The 20,063-nt window shown below is 38.0% G+C and overlaps 1 protein-coding gene across 4 annotated transcripts in view; it reads right to left on the bottom strand.

Annotated features, from left to right (window-relative positions):
• ZNF438 (zinc finger protein 438) overlaps window positions 1-20,063 on the bottom strand; it is a 51,243-nt gene extending 31,180 nt beyond the window's left edge. The window contains exons 1-3 of one of the 4 annotated variants that reach the window (XM_057376515.1): window positions 20,035-20,063; window positions 17,906-17,987; window positions 17,375-17,428 (exon numbers count right to left, since the gene is read on the bottom strand). The gene's annotated coding sequence lies outside the window, so the exon portion shown is untranslated. Of the gene's footprint in view, window positions 1-17,374; window positions 17,429-17,905; window positions 17,988-19,480; window positions 19,690-19,717; window positions 19,935-20,034 lie in introns of those variants that run through there. The other 3 variants (XM_057376516.1, XM_057376514.1, XM_057376517.1) reach the window with 3 other exon arrangements.

Genomic DNA, 20,063 nt, shown 5'->3' with positions numbered 1-20,063 from the left:
TCTCCTTTAAATCTTCACTGACAGCATACTACTATCAGCCTTTTMAAGGTGCACTTATTATACTTTCTAAATTTGGGCACATTAGTTCCCCTTCACCTCCAGCTTCTAAAATTTCTCCACTGTTCCATGATTTGTTAAAACTCAAAATGAATAATTCATACAGCTTCTAAGCTTTTTTTCTTTTTTAGTATCTGTAGGTGTCAGTGCAGCAGATTCAAAAACATTTAACATTAATAGTTGCTGGTACAGTGATAATACATTCTTCCCATCACTAATGATGGAGGTGGTGAGATGTAAAAGCATCATCCAGCCTCTTTCTGAATACAGAACAAAATATTTATTGAATATTTATGCCTTTTTCTGCACAGCAGAAATTTATCATCCTTGCCTGGTATTGGACTTCCATCATTACTAAGCTTTTGTACCCTTCAAGAACATCCTCTATATTTAAAGAACTCCATTGTACTCCACTGCCCACAGATTTTTATTAATAACTTTACCTCCCTACTCTCCTGTCTCCAAGCCATATARTGCTTGCCATCATCAGCTCCCCATTCTTTAAAACTGTATTGCTTCAGTCTCCTCCTTACCTTGTTTCAACCAAACAAATCATATTTCCTGAGACAAGAATTGTTCTAGGAGTAACTAAATGAACAAGTAATTGTCAAGTAAGTCACATTTTTATGCTCAAGTACTCCTTGTTTTTTAAGTCTGCTCTTCTTTTARAAATTAAAGTTGGAGATATGTGCATGCAGAACTTGTTCTTGGCTCCCAATCTGCAAAATTAGATCACAGTTTCTAGCACACCTGTTCTATTTATTCTACATGCATCAGAAAAAAAAACCTGTACAGATCAAGTACAGAGTGGCTTTTATTTGTTTGAAACAACAARCAACAGAGYGGCTTTTATTTGTTTGAAAACTGTCAGATGGATATGAAGCAGTATTTTCAAAGCTCCATAAATTGATTAGTGGCCAATTGATTTATCAGCACAAGCTCCCAGGCTAAATTCCCATAGTTTTCTTCTACTGAATCCAGAATAACTTTTAAGAAGCTACTCATGTTTCTAGGATTTGAATTATATTGATAAAAAGTCTCTAATGTATTTTTTTTCAGATAAAAAACACGGGCACAGTACTATTCTACTTGTCTTCCGAATGGTGAGAACTGTTCAAACAGGCAACAGAACATTTGATATACAAGACCAAAGTCCTTAAGGTTTTACTCTGACATTTCACTTTTTACAGAGGTTCTCCAGTGAATGCTCATTAAACACGTTTTAACAGACAAATTATTTCAGTCTGGTATAATTTTCTTTACACAGCCATGATTTGTCTTTTAATTTATCATTTTGTTTTATCTCAAAAAATTGCACTAAATAGAAAATATACAAGCCTGAACAAAGAACACGATATCCTGTAAAATTTAGATAAGAGTTTTAATATGGAAAGAACATTACCAAATGTATTTCTGTAAAAACAAAAATCAATGCTTTCCTTGCAGCAGAGCAGAAAACCCTGCATATTATTTCTACCACATTCACATCCACTCTTTAAAGTCATTCACCTTTTCACTAGTAGTGAAATAACCTAAGATCTCTGTTGTAAACACARTTGTTGTAGTTTTGAGATGTACACTGGGTGCATGCCAACAATCTGCCTCATCCTCTGTATCAAACATTCATTCACCCAGCTCAACTACTTCTTTTCAGAGCACTGGAAGGGAGGAGGGGAGATTAAAAGTAATGGTGATAACTGCCAAAGACATTTTGCACTTTTCTTCTAAGCTATTTCTGATCTGTGTGAACTCACTTGCCACATGCAGGCTTCATGGCCCGTACCATGTAAATGCCAATGATTATGCTTCAAGTTAGAACTGAATTAACCTTAAAAATGAAACAGGAAACTGTAGTGACAAAGAGCTCCCTTCATACCCACACTCCTTTGATTAATAAAAAAAAAGTCTTTTCATTAATGACAGTTATCTTCAAAGATAAATAAGTAAATATTTTCTCAATATTTCTGGCTATATACACATTTAATTTGAAAGTATTTTTGAAACTGTTGACTACAATAGGTGTAGCACCTACAGTATTTAAATACCATGAAAATTCACAGACCAGAAGCTGAATTAATTTTATATAGATGGAAGAATTGAGGTTTAAGTTTCTGAAATGCAAGGTTTTGGATAGGAATTTTAAAAGAAGCCTCCAATAGGTAAAAAATTAGACAATATATATATATTTAGCAGATGACAAAGAAAACATAAAATTACTTCAACCATCGATCAGATGACAAGAACAGAACTCTTTCTATGCAGGAGAAATGTATGTATAAAAAGGATACAGTGTATTCTGTTTCCTAACATCCTTTAAATTGCTAAATACCTTGTAAGGTTCTCTGCTTTCATGACTGCTCATCTAAAACCGTAAAATTTAAAAGCCTTAAAAATACAGATTCATAGCAGATGTGGAGTTGGAAGGGACCCACAAGGATCATTGAGTCCAGCTCCTGTCCCTGCACAGCACAACTCCAAGAGTCCCACCATGAGCCTGAGAGCATTGTCCAAACATTCCTTGAACTCCGTCAGGCCTGATGCTGTGACCACTTCCCTGGGGAGCCTGTTCCAGCAACTAGCCAGCCTCTGGGCAAAAAAAAATCTTTTCCTAATATCCAACCTAAACAGTCTCAGACACAACTTCAGGCCATTCCCTCAGGTCCTGTCTCTGGGCACCACAGAGCAGAGATCAGTGTCTGCCCTCCACTTCCCTCCCGAGGAAGCTGTAACTGCAACAAGGCCTCCCCTCAGCCTCCTTGCTTCCCCAGGCTGAACAGACCAAATCATCTCAGCTGCTCCCTACAGGGCTTCTCCTCCAGACCCTTCACCATATTTGTCACTCTGCTTTTCATGCTTTCTAACAGYTTTGTATCTTTTTCATGTTGTTGCACCCAGAAYTGCSCCCAGCWCTCGAGGTGAGGCCACCCCAGCCCAGAGCAGAGCAGGACAATCCCCTCCCTTTCCCRGCTRTGATGCTGTCCCTGATGCCCCCCAGGACAGGGTTGGCCCTCCTGGCTGCCAGGGCACTGCTGGCTCATGTTCAACTTGCCATGGACCMRGASCCCCAGSTCCCTTTCCATGGCCCTGCTCTSCAGCCTCTCATTCCCCTGTCTGTACACCCAGGGTTGCCCCATSCCATGTGCAGAACCCAGCACTYTGCCTTGTTGTCGAGAGCTCTAACCTATCAAGGTCCTTCTGCAGGGCCTCCCTGGGGTGCATCAAACACAGCGGCACCATGAGGGCATGGGAGGAGATTGTCCCGCTCTGCTCTGCACTGAGGTGGCCTCTCCTTGAGACCTGTGCAGAGTTTTGGGTTCCCCAATATAAGACATAAAGCTCTCCTCACAAAAAGGAGAGTCATAAAAATGGTGAATGGCCTTGAGGGGAAGCTGTGTGAGGAGCAGCTGAGGTCACTTGGTCTGGAGACTGAGGAGAAACCTCATTGCAGTCAAAAGCTTCCTCGCAAGGGGAAGAGGAGGAGTTGATCTCTTAGTGGAAATCAGTGACAGGATCTGAGGGAATGGCCTGAAGTTATGTCATGGGAGGCTTAGGTTGGATATTAGGAAAAGGTTCTTCACCCAGAGGGTGTCTGGGCACTGGAATAGCTCCTCAGGGAAGTGGTTACAGCACCAAGCCTGACAGAGTTCAAGAAGCATTTGGACAATGCTATMAAGCTCATGGTGTGATTCGGGGCTTTACTGTGACATTTCACTGTTTACAGATTCTCCGGTGAACACTCATTAAACATGTTTTAACACACAAATTATTTCAGACTGCTATAATCTTCTTTACACAGTCGTGTTTTGTTTTTTAATTTATCATTTTATCTCAAAAAGTTGCATTAAATAGCAAAATATCCAAGCTATATACAAAATATACAAGCTCCCATGAAGGCCCAAGAGCTGGACTTTAATGATCCTTCTTCATCCCTCCCAGATCAGCATATTCTAGAATTCTTTCTGCACAGCAAAGTAAATAATATCATTCATCAGTATTTTAGCATTAAGACTTTATTATACATGGTTTGAGTCAAGAAAGTCATGGAGATATAAACTGSCCTTAAAAATCTAGTCAAGAGGTGTTCTGTGACTAAACAGCTTGTGAACACCAAAAGTGAGAAACCACTGCATTTGAAAACAAAGTGCCTTCAGTTCTACCAAATGTCATTACACCGGATGTGTGCTAAATTTGTTTACATGTTACTTTCTATACCAGTTTCAAACTGAGGCACTTAATCTTTCCTTAGATAAGTAAAATGAATTAATTACTATCAAATCCTAGACCTATTTATGCTTTTGTCACAACAGTAATTTACATGTCTTCCCTAAGAGAGAACTTGTAGAACTCTRAATATAAAAATACAGTTGACTACATTGTCTGAAAGCTTAAAAGCTCACCTAATTCAAATCATTCCTTATTTCAATAGCAGCTTGTTAAAACCAAACAGCTTCTTTCTCTRTACTAAATACACTTAAGGTTAGATCCAGTTCTTCCCTGCATCACAGCTACATGCATCACCTTGCCTCTAGTACAATACAGACATCTAAGACCACAAGAGTTTTGAGTTAAATCACTAGAAGATCAACACGCACACACACGGAGGATCAACAGAGCCAGCTTACATCCTGKAACATGACTGCTATTCAAAAAGCAAGAGGCAATTCACACAGCCTCTGAAACCACAGATTTTTCATAGAAGAAAATTCATTACCACTYAGGGTACTTTCCACCACAAAGGTGAAATTCATAAGGGAGAGTCTGGTTACATCCAAAGCATTTCACAAAGTAAATTCAAACAGGTTACCTTTAATTATAAAATAATAAGTAATTCTTCTCTGTCTTCATCTGAGCAGAAGCAAAATTAAATAGGCAAAGAGAATGGTTAGATGAACTATATCCTAWTAGACGGAAAACAGGCTTCAGTAGAGTTTACCTCTCAACTAACTCTAAATTAATCAGTGTTTTCGYAACATATAGTCAAAAGTAAGATTTTTTTTTAAAAAAAGCTTTAACCAAAGTATTACCTTGCTGYACAGGAAGACTATCATGCTTGCAATGTATTTAGCACATATGCAAGTGGATATGCTCAGGTAAACCCTCTTCATATGAAGTTTCCAACAAAATCTCAGATATCTGAAGATGGCATGCAGGCCACAATAAAATGACAGTCTAATTGGAAATTATAAGCAGTATCATCTTTGGCCCAGTTTTACTCACTTAGTGTTTCATGGTTATTATCACATAACTACTTTGTCCCAGGACTGGATTTCTCTGTGTTGAATAATACCCCATAAAAACATCTGGGTTCAACAACAAAAACAGACATAACTGAGAGCCATGTTCCCAGTTACATGMTGGAGTGTGCAATTAAGAACTGGGCAGCATACCGACTGCATTCCAATTATAACTAACCCATCAAATTCAAGACTTCCTGAAAAGATTAATGACATTTTCATTCAAATATATTCTTCCTATACTTCACTAGCATAGCAGCACAGTCAACAACACACACACCATTTTAATTTCTATTTATGTAGTCAAGCACAGGCATTGGAATGCATGAGAATCAAACTAAGAAAAAGGCTCAAACTGCTACAATTTATTATCTACAAACCATTTTCTTCCAGGTATAATAACATAAACCCATTGAGCTCAAACAGTTACAGATTCACAAGACTTCAGTCAGTCAGTTACTGGGAAGACTTCTGAGTATCTGTGCTGCAAGCACAGTAATACTGCTAAACAAAATAGAATTACTTGCAGCCTGAAAATTTCACAAAGCAGCCAATTAAATGCACAAGTCAGTAAGACCAAGATTATGACAAAAAGTTACCTATAACAGGATAATAAGATAATGTGATGGCTCTTAAATGAAGTATCAAAATTCAGGCTATTTCTTGAAACAATACAGCACAGAACCTCCAACTACTTTCTCGGACATTCTTAGGAACAAAAAACCCCCAATGCCAATGTATCAGCACATTACAACTCCTCACACCCTAAAAAAAACCTGCCATCACAACCTTTCTTCTTTCTTGGCACTGTGAGAAAGCATCATCAAGGTCATGGAAAACAAACATCTCTCACATTCTTACAGGTGTCCCTTCCACATTAAAGCTGAAGAACAACTGAGAAGTGGCACAGGGAACCTTTTGGTGTATTTGCAGAACAGAACACTTCAGTTCTCACACCCCTGAAGTCAATATTTTTCAGTAGAATACAGCCACTCCTATTCAAAAAATAATACATTGGGTTTACTTGTTATATACCAAAATATTGGTATATACCTTGTTTATATACCAAAATTGAAAATCAGAAGAAATACAGGATAATTGAACTATGTCGGAAAGAGAGGATTGAGTAAGATCCTCTTTTTTTTTTTTTTTAAGATATGCAGCTACTGCAAAGAATTTAAAAGAAAAAAGTATCCTGAAGGCTCAGCTAAGTAGTTCCACATTCAAACAAGCTTAAAAAGATTTGCCAATTATATGGTCAAAAGTAAGAAGCTACAGTAAAAATCTGTCTTTTTTATATCACAACCTATTTTCCAAATGTATTAAGAAAAAATAATCTTTAATGTGAACTCTCAGTCATTCAACCAAGATTCAGCAAATTCTAAACCCACACACTTGATTTGTCATGTATTTTGGCTGCTAAATCCAACTCYAAAAGAGTGATGTGCTATCTTATTATTTTTAAAAAGATTTCTCTTGGGATTGCACAGCAAAGGAATGAGTATGCAGCCTATCTTGCACAGGAAGGAGAGATTTTTATCCTTAAAAACAGGAGGTTCGCCCACATGATCACCTGGGACAAACTTGGCCAGTACAAGCAGGCTAGAAGGTTATAGGAGCCTGGGAATGTTTAACATCAAGAAAGTAATTACAGCCCAGCAAGATCAGAAGGAATTACACAGGAAATGTGAACAGTAACCCTTTCATGCCAAAAAAAATCATGAAAAAGTGAGCTCTCAGCTGCCAGACTATAAGGCTGTACAAACCAATTGCAAAATGCAGGAATGGAAAAAACACAGTATATTACYAGGCTATAAATTCCCAACGATGTGATAAAGCTACACCTCCATCAAAAGAACAAAACCCCTGATCTTCTTGCCATCCATATGCAGTATACTTAAAGCYCTGAAGAAACATGAACAGTTGCAAACACCACACAAGAATGGTCAGTGGTCTCTTCTGGACTTTTTAATTTATGCTGACCAAACAGTGTCCCCTMTAGAAGATGGTCGAACATCTTGTTCTTATTTAGTCATGGAAAACTTCTTTCCAAAATATGTTGGACATCATTTAAACAAGAATCCTACTCTCTCAGTTACCTATTCCATAGAAATGAATATCCCAGATTCTGAAAAAAACTCATAAYCCAGCAGAATGGGCTCAAAGTACACTCTGTTGGTCAAACAATTTCTATTCTCTGGGGACAAGGAGGAATTTGAGTGATCTGACTGTAGTTCAGTCTAGTTAGAAAGCCTTCAAGTGTCATTTTGGAAAGTGAAGTGATCACAGGACTGCTCTTCATAGAGAACTGGAACCCACCTTACCAATACAAGAGACTTTTTTTAAGCTCCTCACGAAGGAAAACTGCATTATTTTAAACCTACCAAGACATAATGCTGCACGTAACACCAGTCACACAAAAGATGAGCAATAAAGCAACCAAGCAGTCGTGTTCTAATTAATTTATTGATKAAAATTACCATAAATATATTCTCCTTAAACAAAAATAAGCTCCTCTAAAATCAATGCTAGCATATATCTGGTCTACTGAAAAATGAGATAAAAAGATACCTTTACAATTTTTTAAATTAAAAAAAAAAGAATCAGTGAAATATCTTACTTAAGCAACAYGCTTCTTTAGTTGTTCTTAAAATTACCAATCAGAACAGCATCATCACATATTGCACTATCAAAATCAGCATACCATACTACCAGTTTAGCTTCTKTTCTTCCAACCTTGTCACTCAGGTGCCCCCCTCTACCTTCCTTTACTACCGAAGCCTTTCTTTTCTCATCTCCTCTGTTTYGTTTCCTTTTCCTTGTCTTCACATCTAAGGTGGGTGGGCTTTTGCCATTACTAAAGCTACATGCACAACCAATTCCTACATGGCTGAAGTCTACTCTGCTACCTGCTCAGTGAAAGCTCTGAATAAATAAACTCAAGGAAAAAAAAAATAGAAAAGCAACACATGAGAATTTCAAACATGGGCACGCAAACAGGGCAGAAACAGTGCAGTAAAGAAATAAGGACAAAAAGTAATTGCTGACATTATGGCCTACACTAGTAACTCCCATTCTTCAGGAGATAAAACTGAAACATGAAACAATTATATTTTCTATTATTTTACTGAGATGGAAGCTGAAAAGGCACAAGCACCGTGACCTCACTCTGGAGACAAAGTTCTATTTTCTCCTGCACTAAACTTAATCCCACTTCTAAGGGTTGGTGATTTGCAAAAATAAACGGAACTAACTTTCCCAGCCAATACACGTTCTTCAAAGATTAAAGTCACTCCTCCTAAATTTGTCTGTCTCCACAGAAGATTAAAGATTCAGCAGTACAATATTCATACAAGATGTTAACCAGAAGTGGATGCAATAGAGGATGAGCCACTAGATTTTTAACAGCTATAAGCGTAACACAAATCTATCCACAGCAAGTAACAGTGTTAGTTGATCAGTCAGAAAAAAAATATTTCAACATTGTGGCAAGATATTTCCTCGTAAAGCAAAAATATTCCCAGTGATACTGCATGTATTTTTCAACTTAGTGTGCTTAAAACCACAGCCTTTTTTCAGCCACATGAASTGACTGAAGTCTGTCAGAAGCCAGGAGCTACCTGCAAGGGTTATTACTATGCAAACAAATTTATGGCAACAGCACCAGGAAGTGCTCCCTGTACCTCCCAAATATAGGCAACACATCTGAGCATTCCTTTCAACACATGAATTTGTAACTGGCTCATCTGCTGCACCCTGAAGCAGCACTGTGGCTCACAACAGTGGGCACTCCACAGGATTCCTTTGTAAATAAACATTTTTCATCTGACCACATCTGCTCTTTGTGAAACCTCTTTAGACTTTATATCTGAAAACTAGTAGGAGCTGAACTCAGTGATCTTTGTGGGCCCCTTCCAATTCACAATATTCCACGACTTGAGTGTACCACTACAAGTAATGTTTTTTAATTGGGAAGTTACTGGCATTAATCTTATTTCCAGAAAGAAATGTAATTAGCTTTAAAAACCTTAAGTCAAGAATGTCATATGCTGAGCCTGTGAAACAACTTTATAATGAAAAAGTGAATTCCAAAGATACCAGTTTTGAAAATTATCATGCTTCTAAATACAGTTACCTGTAAGATTAATAGATTACAACAGAAATGTAAAACTTCCTCTTTTGTGGACAGCTACAGTCAGTGAGCCTAACACGTTAATATTCCCACCTAGTGTCTTCCTCATTAAACATTTTCTCCTTTCCAATACAAAGCAGCTTTCTAAAGATAACTGCCAAAGGCTGAATTATTATCGTCACCATTCACAGACAAGTGCTGAAGAGAGAGAGAGGCCACTAAAGAAAACCCGAAACGGTTCTCTGTAAATATCCTCCAAAAAGGCAAGCATGGCTATTCTCTCTTAATCAATACTAAACTCTACAACTCCTTTAAGTTTATGTACCAGTTTTCAATTATAAGTAAACATTTTGGAAATGGTCTTTCTAGTGTTTAATGTATGAAATGTTATACAGGGATAATTCAAATAAACTGTTTCCATTACTGAATAGCACATACTTCTCTCATCACTGAAATCCCTCAGGGTTAAATAAGACCCAGGATACTTTGCCTGCCCTATTTCCCTGATAAGACAGAACAGTAGTATATAGGTACAGTCCAGTTTGTAAATGATGCTTTTTTTTTTTTTTACTTTTTATTTTCCAGGGGGAAGATGCTTTGCAAATTATTAGATATTACCATCAAGACATTATTCTTTTTCCTTGACTTGCATTTTTGATGGTCAAATTAAAACCCACTATTCCACAACTTCTGTAATCAAGATTTTACAGTTTGTGATTCTTTTGKTTTTTTCCAAAATGAACAGCTTCCTGGAACAGGAAGAGACCTATGCAGAATAAACCAGTTCAATATTCAGGAGTTTCCATCAATTTTATTACCATTCTTCTTAATCTAAGGATTTTTTCTGCTTCTCAAAAGCTGATCAGATAAATCTTTCAAAGGTATCTGCATTTCTGTAAGTGCAGAGTAATTTTAAAATTTAAAAAGAAAAGTAAGAGTTTGGTTCACTTTAATCTTGAACATGAACAAAGCTTTTTTTGTCTCAAAATTGAACAGAAATTTCACTTTCCAATAAACATYGATATTTTACACCAAATATTTGGAGACTTTTAGGTGCAAAAAACACTTTCAAAAAGGTTTCMAAATTTTAAGTTAATTAAATAAATTTTACCTGAATACCATCCTACACCAGCTCTTCTGCAATACACACCTATCTTCAAAGTATGCTAGAACATTTATGTATGACAATTGTATGAAATCATAAAAAATAAATAAGGTACAACTTTGAYCTAGCCTAAACAAACTCTACAGTCCTATGCTTCTTGATGCCAAATCTCACCATGCAAAAGAAACTTTACAAATACTTAAATGATCTAGAACACAGATTTTAAATATAGAATGCAAAACTCAAGCATTTTTCTAACTTCTATTATGTGGTCACAAAATCCTTCTGACACAACAAAGGAATCTGACAGCCAGATGAAAAATAAGAAATTAAGTCCAGGGCATAAATGATGCTAATCAAACACATCAAATCTGTTATACCTTRACAAGCCCAGCTTAAGCAGAACATGCCCTAAACTGGGCCAAGGTGAGAAATCCTACACTAGACTGTACTCAGTGTCTGAATAACCTTCCCAGCAGATGTTTATCAAACCTGGCTTCTTTTTCATTTAAGAAATCAAAAATGCTTCACTCAATCCTTTTAGAGCARCTCTGACCACAATTATTTCCAGGCCTGTCACTTTCCAGTCACTGAAATTAGCTGCCTAAGAAACTCAMCATGCTACAGCCAACAGGCAAGCTAGAAGAACAGAAGAAAGTAGAACTCAATGTGGTTTACTGAAACACTAATACAAGATTAATGAGCACCATCTCAAGGAAAAGTAGATTTATTACTGTCCTCCCATCCATATCACTGTGTAAAYAAAACTTTTTCATCACAGAAATGACCAAATTCCTCCAGAAATTATCATTCTACAAGTACATCATTCTACACATAAAACAAMAGGGAATTGGCACAACTTTCAAATACAGCAACCTGCAATCAAAATCACGTAAATGTAAGTAAAATGTAAATTATATCATATTTATGTTTCTATAAACTATACTGTGGCAATATATATTCTTGGAGTTCAAAYAGATGATGAACAAAAAACAAAGATGTGAGAAAGAAAGATAAACAAACAAGTAATCAGTCCACTAACAAACTACACCAGGTGTTTTCAGAAATGGTCCTTAATATGGTAAGATTTAAAGAAAAAAAAAAAAGCCACGACTGACTTTTGGAGCATTGTGTTCATTCACCGAAGTGAAAAGAAATAATCCAAAGCAACAAACTTCTTCAGAATCCCATAAACATCTGGAACCCACCTGATTATGTAAAAACTGGCAACATGTAGYGGTGGTTTTTAAATGCATACTTTTCAAATAGTGACAATCCCAAATAGCAAAGCTTACTTTTCAGATGTTCCAACCCTAAACGTTTACAGGTTGACCATTATTTTCAGCTTATCATTCCTGTCAAAGTACCTCTCAGTTACTTAAGTTTTTATGCCTTGACAGGGGAATTCCATTTCTAGGATTCATGCAGAGAATATGTTTCAGTATAAATCGTGGCTATTCTAAGCCAGGAAAATGTCCCATGGATCGCTAAGTTACCATCTTTCAGGCAAGTTCTCCATAATTAAGGTATCAATTATAATTTCACAGGCATATTTTATTTTATAAATAAACTCTGTTTCCACAATTTGAGCTGTGGGAAAGAATGTCTGCGTCAATGCATCAACCCTTGCAGCACGGCAAGTTTTGAACTGAATGCCAACTCTAAATGTTATAATACRGATTCTAGCATGGAAAAAGGAGGAGGAAGACTTCCCTCTCACCCCCAAATTCCCACAAGCCTTCTGAATTTTTTTATTCCTGTCACGGCACCTCCCTGACATCTGCTCTTTACTGCTSTAGAGCCAAATACAACAAATTTAACTCAATCTGCTGCTAAACAYACCAAAAGTAAAAACTGCAGCTTCCATTACACAGAGAGGAAAGGATATTTCAGTGGGAACGAGCAAAACCCGATTCTGTAGTCTTTTCCCGCTGAACACTGCTTCTGATGCTTTTATCACAGAGTTTTATATTTGAGTTTAACAGAGACTGAAAGCGAACAATTTCTAGGACTTGAACCATGCCAAGAGAGAAGACTGGCAAAGCGACAAGCATGCTCATTTAATTAAGATACCCCCACTGCTATTTTTATGACTTTTTACATACTTGCTGGGAGTTGGCAGGGTKACACAGAAGGCCAGCGTTAGCTCATTCCATCCTCCCAAAATATTCCATCACTCTAGGTACAGAAGAAAYTTGTGTACTGACTTGAATTAAATTACTGCAGGAACACCAACTTAATGCATGAGCCCAGGCAATAGAAAAATCAAAGCTGAACAGAACAGTCTCTCACTAGTGGCAGTCACAAAAACAACTGGCTATGTGAATTCTTTCCAATCTGATGAGGACCCTGATGTTAATCCCCAAAACCTCTTCTCCAATGTCCCCACCTATAAGAAAAAYGAAGTAAATCAGTGGATCCTACCAAGTGAACTAGACATATTACCTACTGGGAATCTCRCCTAGATATAACCCAATACAGGGARAGAGAGCAAACAAATTAGTAAGATGCTGTAACTACTTCTCCCATAAACAAACAAGTCTATCTAGGGATAGACTTAATTCCTTTACCTAGCAATACATGGTTTTTAGATGAGCTTCATTAAAAATCATGATGGAAAAAATAATTTTGGAAGTGACAAAAAGCTGASGGATTATATTCTTTCAGGAGAAAARGTAACCTGAACCTGAGTAAATATTCTTGCACTCTAACTCATGTAATTTCTATTAGAATTTTTCTAAATGAAAATTGTCGCTAGACTGCAGAGCACACTGTCTTATCAGTTTATTAAGAAATAAATCCTTTCTCCTCAAGTTTCGTTTCTCATCCTAATTTCACAGAAGGTCCCCTTACTCTTTCAGCATGAACCAACAAAACAAAAGTTATTTAGTTACTTCTCTCAAACAACTCATCATTCTGTGTACTTGTGTTATACTTCACCATATTCACTGCCTTTCAAAGGCTAAACAATCTCTTTTTTTTTTCCAATTTCTCTTTATAAAAGCAGATTTCCATCTCCACAGATTCCTCTTTCAGACTCTTCTCTGATTCCCTTCTTCTCTACATCCTTCTCAAAGGCATCCAGCACCACATCCACTCTGATGGCACACTATATGAMAGTAAGACATTGATTTTTACCATGMCATTTTATTCTCCATCACACTTTGTCCACTTTGATWGCAAGCACAAACACAGGTATCAGTATTAAGAGAACTCTCAGAAACAAGATTCTTAACACATTCTTGAGTATGTGGCATTACTACCATGTCAAGACATCATTTGGGGTCAGGTAGTCTTTGCTCTTTTGTCCTTCATAATTGAGCATAATTTCTTCCCTGTATCTCACTCATTACAGTCTGCAAATCTTTGTCATATGCCAATCAGAGTATCTCCCCAAAAGGAAAATCACTGGTTTAGAGAACAAAAACACACACTATGCAAAGATATTGCCCAGAACATTTTGCCTCTAGGTCTTCAATGAGGCATCAAGTATGCCTTGGCACAAGAGCAAATCAGTAAAAAAACCACAGCAGACCTGCCCTTTGAAAAATTAGGACTGTAATAAAAAAGGTAACTCATATTATATATACAGAGGACAAGAATATTCTGCATCCTACTTATTCTACCAGAACTATGGAACATATATAACAACTCAGAACTAACTTACTAAATACCATAAAATATAGTAGATACTATATTGGCCCTTCAGAGCTACAATCCAGCCAAAACTAGAAAAAGGTTTCCAAGAACACAGTGCATTTGAAGATTTGAAATCACAACTGCCTATCATTATTTTTCTCTGGAAGCTAAAACAACAAGAGAATCTATAAGACTCCTTTTTTCTCAATGACAAATAGCATTGTAAAGTTTACTTAACATTGCTGTTTAGGGAAAAACATAATAGAGTGATTGACCCCACTCACTGTTCTTGAACACTCTGCTAAAAGAGCAAACTATTTGTGAGAATAACAAAAACCAGCTGAAGGCATTTGGGTGGTCTCTGTTTCAATCCTGTAATATAGAACAGTTCTTTCTTTCTAAATCCAATACTGACTTGTGTTCCTCCTTCAGTAAAGCCTCAAAATCTGTTGATGACAAATGCAATGTAACCCACTGAACATCCATGTTATTTTACTACTAGGCTGCTAACTTCTAAGTGCTTGATTCATCACACACAAAGTACTACACTTACATACTCAACAGGACTATGCAGGTTTCCATAGACTGATCCTCCTTGATTCCCTAACAGCATTTTAGGGGTTCATATAGTTTTATCTTTAGGACAGCGCACATAATTAGCAGAGACCAATGTTGGATAGTTGAACTTTACTGCCCCACTTCCTAAAAGCATGGATCTACCTCATTTCTTCACCAGTAGTTCCATTTTGATTGAGATGAAGAAGAACAAGAACAATCAGACCCTCAYGTCTTGGTGTATATAGCTTTCTCTGAAAGGGCAGCCTAATACAAAATCTGACATTACACACACTCACAATCAGCAGACTGTAATCTCATTTAGGGAGGTGAACCAGYCAGGGCCAAAAAATCCACCAAAATTAAGTTCAGCAGAAGACTGAAGTATGCTCAAGACTATAAAAAATTACTCATATTTTTGTAAAATCCTTATTTTTTACCGTTCATTCCAAATAACCACAAACATTTACACGTAAGAAAAGTGAACTGGCAAAGAAGCGCACACATTAAACAGAAATTACATCTGTCTAAACTGCAATTTGTCACCATAATCATTTTCATAGTGCTAGCCCAAGGGAAAGATCCTTTGAAGAAGAGATAGTCTCCCTTGCAATGGTCTCATACAAAAGCTAAACAATGCACCAAAAATTAAAACGATGCACCTTTGAGGGTTATTTTTTGGTTTGATTTCTGCTTTGGGGTCACATAAAACCACTAAATACTTCCTACACACATTTCAGTATTCAGTTACTGGTAATGTAAGGCTTCATGAAGAAGACTGAGAATAGAAACATAGCTCTGGCTGCTCTGCCACCCAAACTTGAACAGCAAAAATTCTCCCTGGAACTGTAACTTACAACTAACCTAAAACCCCAGACCTATTTCAGTGATAGATCCTGGTAAGTCTGCCAGYAATTTCTTTCCCCCACAACTCCTTTACCTATCAAACAAACTTTCCAAGCTGCTTTTCCATCTCTTTAGCACCTGCTCCCCCCTGGCAAATACCCAAGTGAGCCACAAGCATAGTCCTGCCTCCCCAGTGACTTGCTGTGACAGAGGATCTTCAGCAGGSCTGAGACAGTCCAGCCCTGAAGCTCATCATATGACCTCTTCTTGGCAYTAGCTATGAGACTTTTTCTAAACCAACAATCTTGGGTTTAGACTTTCTGAAAAACAATAAAGAGCTAAGCCACAGAATGAAACGACACAACACATACACAGAAATTAACATCCTATAGCTGCCGATAAAAGTGACACTTAAAAAAAAATGCAAATTCAATACTCCATCATCTTTATATAATTCCATGAAAAAAAAAAATCCCATCATTCTGCAAAAAATAAAAGCTTAACCACAAATGAAGGGACCAGAAGGCATTACAATTCTGAAAGAAGCACTGAGCTACTGATTACATTCTTTCCTTTCCTTTTGTGCAACAATTCAAGGTGTACTGACAGCCCACTACTAAGCCTGCTCTGGTATGAGGACACCAGCCAGCCTTCAAGGCTTTCGGGACGCTATGGCCCTCAACAAGATGCAAGAAAGAACSAAAGATTAGAACAATCTTTCCTAAAATGGTAAAAGACTAATGTGACAAACCAAAAATAGTCTCTCCTTAATTTATGCCCTTTTGCAACCTTGCTCAATACACAGTACAGATCTACCACAGTTAGGCTTATGGTGTTTTGATTACACACTTGGTATTGATTGGGAGAATTATCAGATTACAATGTATTGCTACACAAACCACGTTAACATTTCCTACAMGATTCAATTACTCTATAAATCAGTCCTTTAAAAAAAAGTAATGCTTGAATACTATTGACACTAAGTTTAATCAGTCAATTAAGAACAAACYAATAACAGCAAATACAGTACTATAATACAGTAAGTCAAAGACACAATTAGCAAATATCACACTTTGTGATATTGGAATAGGATGATTTCTACCCAGTGTTCTGTGTTTTCATGAGGTGACAAGACCAACAGTGATAGAGCAGATRCAATACAAAGACAACAGCATTATCCAAATGCCCTTTTAAGCTGGTAGTAAGAATCATTGTTACACCAGAACAAGAAAGAATGAAATTCTTTTTAAATCACTTTTTACTTTTGAAATTAGAAAAAAAAAAAAATCTATGTCATATAATTTAATGGTGATTACATTGTGAAGAAATCTGCAATTCACTTTGATAACAACATGCAAGTATGCAGCATGAGAAAGGATTCAGTTATTACTCAAGAATCACTGTTCTCTTATTTGCCAATGTTAGTCTTGTAAAAATACACATTCACATTTTAAATTTGTTTTTAAAAAAATGTTTTTAAGCAAAAGCATGTTCTGGATCTCTCTAGTGAATTAAAATGCCAACATGAAGCATTAAGCAAATAAGGTCAACATCTTGCCTTGACTGCAAAGAAGGATGACCATCAAAACATATTTTCCTGCTGCTGAATCCCTAATATSTCTTCTGGAAATTATGAAAACAATWAGCTTCACTGGAGTATACCCTCTATGACCTTAAAGAATTTAAAATTAAATAATCAGCAATTCAAACACAGAGGCAAAAACTGTCTTTGTGTTCAGATAGACACAGAATTAAAATCTAAAATACTCTGCAAGGATATTAACTGTAATCTTTCAAYATACCCACCTTATACATCCTGCTGATGCTATGGCCAATGAAACATTTCATCCATCTTAGCTCCTGTTTCAAGGAAATAAAAAACAAACAAAAACAAAAGGAAGTTCCAATATCCCAAGAAATGTATTTAGAAAAGGGCAGAAAATCTTTTTTAATAAAAGAGATAAAAGTTTAGGAAGTGGTAAATTCCTAAAGAATTCTATTAAAACATGTTTACCCACAATACAACAGCATCTTCTCTGAGGCATYAACAGGCCTAGAGATTACAAAAATTAATATTTGGATAAATATTGCTAAACTAACTGATAAAAGTGCACACATTTCTGATTCTACCATGCACTTTTAAAACTCCAAAGTTCCTTTAATTGCAACTGCAGTAATACTTTCAGTCATCTTCCAATCAAAGTTCTACATTCAACACTTGGCCATTTCACTTTGACCYGACACCGTCTACCTCTTTAAGTACAAACAGATACATAAAACCATCACCAGTTTCATACAGACATTTAAAACATTAAACTACTTCTATAAATGTTTTACCTGTGCACATAAAAATGCTTGAAACAGTCCAAGTCACTGATGAAGAACACTCCTTCCACCTAGGCCAACATAATCCTTGAACCTGTATATCAAAAACATATGTATGACAATCACTACAAATTTCTAAGGCTTCATGTGAGAAAGTCAGAAATATCTTATCATATCCTCTTCCCATCATTGCTAGTTCTGATAGCCTCCCTCACAAATGAGATGTAGGAAACATAGCTAGTTTTGCAGGAAACTAGCTATTTTCTTCATGAAATGCTTTGAAAATCGTTTCAATTACAACTTTAGTCAMCACACATTTCTTTAAGACCCTGCCCAAAAGCTAAAAACATCTGAACCATACCACAGCACTGGTTTTCTTCTGATCCTCCAGTTATCATTACCCAAGAATATTTTCATAATTAAATACTAAGAACATTAGACCATTAAAGAAAATATTTTAAACATATAACCTGTCATAAGCTTTATTCCTTCCTTTCCCTTTCTGACTTTTGACAAATTCTAAATAGGAAAAAATCCAATTCTTCTAGCTGCAGCAGCAGAAAAAAATAGGCACTCTTCCCTGAAATATATGTATTTTGCTTTACATAAAAATAACTTGGAAAAATATTAACTTAAACTATTACTAAAATTAACAAGCTAAGGCGATTGGAAAAAAAAAAAAAAGAAAAACAAAAGAACAACAGCTCAATATTTTGGCTGCTGAATAGTTCTGTGGGAAAAAAAAACTGCACACAAATTAAGGCAGCTGTGTGTTTCCCCTATGTTATGCCCCTCTTTGCCTTTTATTAAGGAATAATAACATAAGAAACCACTTTTAATCAGGATCAAATAAATCAGTACAAGCAAATTCAAGACCATAATTAGCTTAACACGGCATTTAAGGGCTAGGCTGTTGACTGAGACTTCAACACACAAAAAAAGCTTCAACTAGAGTTAACTTGGAGAAGAAAGGAATTGAGCACAAGACGTACCACATTAATTTTAATTCAGGCATAGAACTAAGTAAATCTTTCAATAAAGCATGACTTTTGGGCAAAATAAATTGAAACAAGCTAGGRTTTCATATTGCTTCAAATCTGCCACACTGCAGACATTTGCAGTCTTTTGAAAACTCTCTTACGCTGCTTCAAAATGCTTCCCTCCTCATATTATCTATGCCAGACACATCTGACCACTCGGGAACCTGGGATATGTTCCTTATGTCATTATTAAAAGTTCCAATGAATCCACAAGCCGACAGGCTTCGATAAGTTATACACAACACTACACCCATTTACTCTATCCATTTCTGCAGGAACAGGAAAAAACTCCTTCCAAACCGTACGGAGCCCGAGAGGACTGCGCATCGTATTTGTACTTTTATGGAAGCAGCAGCAAGTTATGAAACATCGCTCAGGTCTCGGAGCCCAGAGCTCGGCGCACAGCTCTGCCTCCCGCTGCCAGGGACCGCACAGGAGCCAAAGCTGCCACGGCCCAGCGCCACCAACCCTGCAGGCACCAGTGCCACCCCTCACACAAGGCACGCTCTATGCCACCACTCAAAAAAGCGTGAGCAGCACAAGTAACCTTCGTGACTCGTAGGAACCTGTCACACGCGGCCCTTCTGCAGATCTTTATTGTAACACTACAAGTGCCAAGTGCAGTCGCGCCCTCTCGCAGTTTCCGCACTCGCGGGGGTGACAGCCCTGGGCCCGGGTGGCCGTGCTGGCTCGAGCTCACCCAGCGCCGCCGGCCAAGCGCCATAGGCCCCGCACCGCCGCTCCCGGGCTCCGGCGGCGGGAGCCGAGCGGGCCCCGCACACACCTCGGCGGCCCGGGGAACGCCGCCGAGCCCTCCCCGCCACCTCGCCCGCGCTGCGGGACCAGCTTGAACGTGACAGGGCGAGCGAGCGGCCTCGCAGGCACGGAGTTCCTGCGGCAGCAGGACCCCTCGGGCTCGCCAAGTGCGGGCCGGTGGAGGCGCCCACCCCGCCGGGAGCCGCCACCCCTCCGCCTCCTGCTTCCCGGCCCCGCGCCGCCAGCCGGCTCCGGAGGCGGAGAGACAGCGAGGCAGCCGCGCCCCGGCGCCGCCCGCCCCCAGCCCGGGCCGCGGCCTCACCGCCGCGGGGGGAAGGAACTTACGAACGCCCGCCGTGCCCGGTCCCGCCTCC

The sequence above is a fragment of the Malurus melanocephalus genome, unplaced genomic scaffold (genome assembly GCF_030028575.1).
Source record: "Malurus melanocephalus ecotype Western Australia unplaced genomic scaffold, MMel_1.1 scaffold_280, whole genome shotgun sequence".
NCBI classification, from domain to species: domain Eukaryota; kingdom Metazoa; phylum Chordata; class Aves; order Passeriformes; family Maluridae; genus Malurus; species Malurus melanocephalus.
This window is presented reverse-complemented; position numbering and strand designations above follow the sequence as displayed.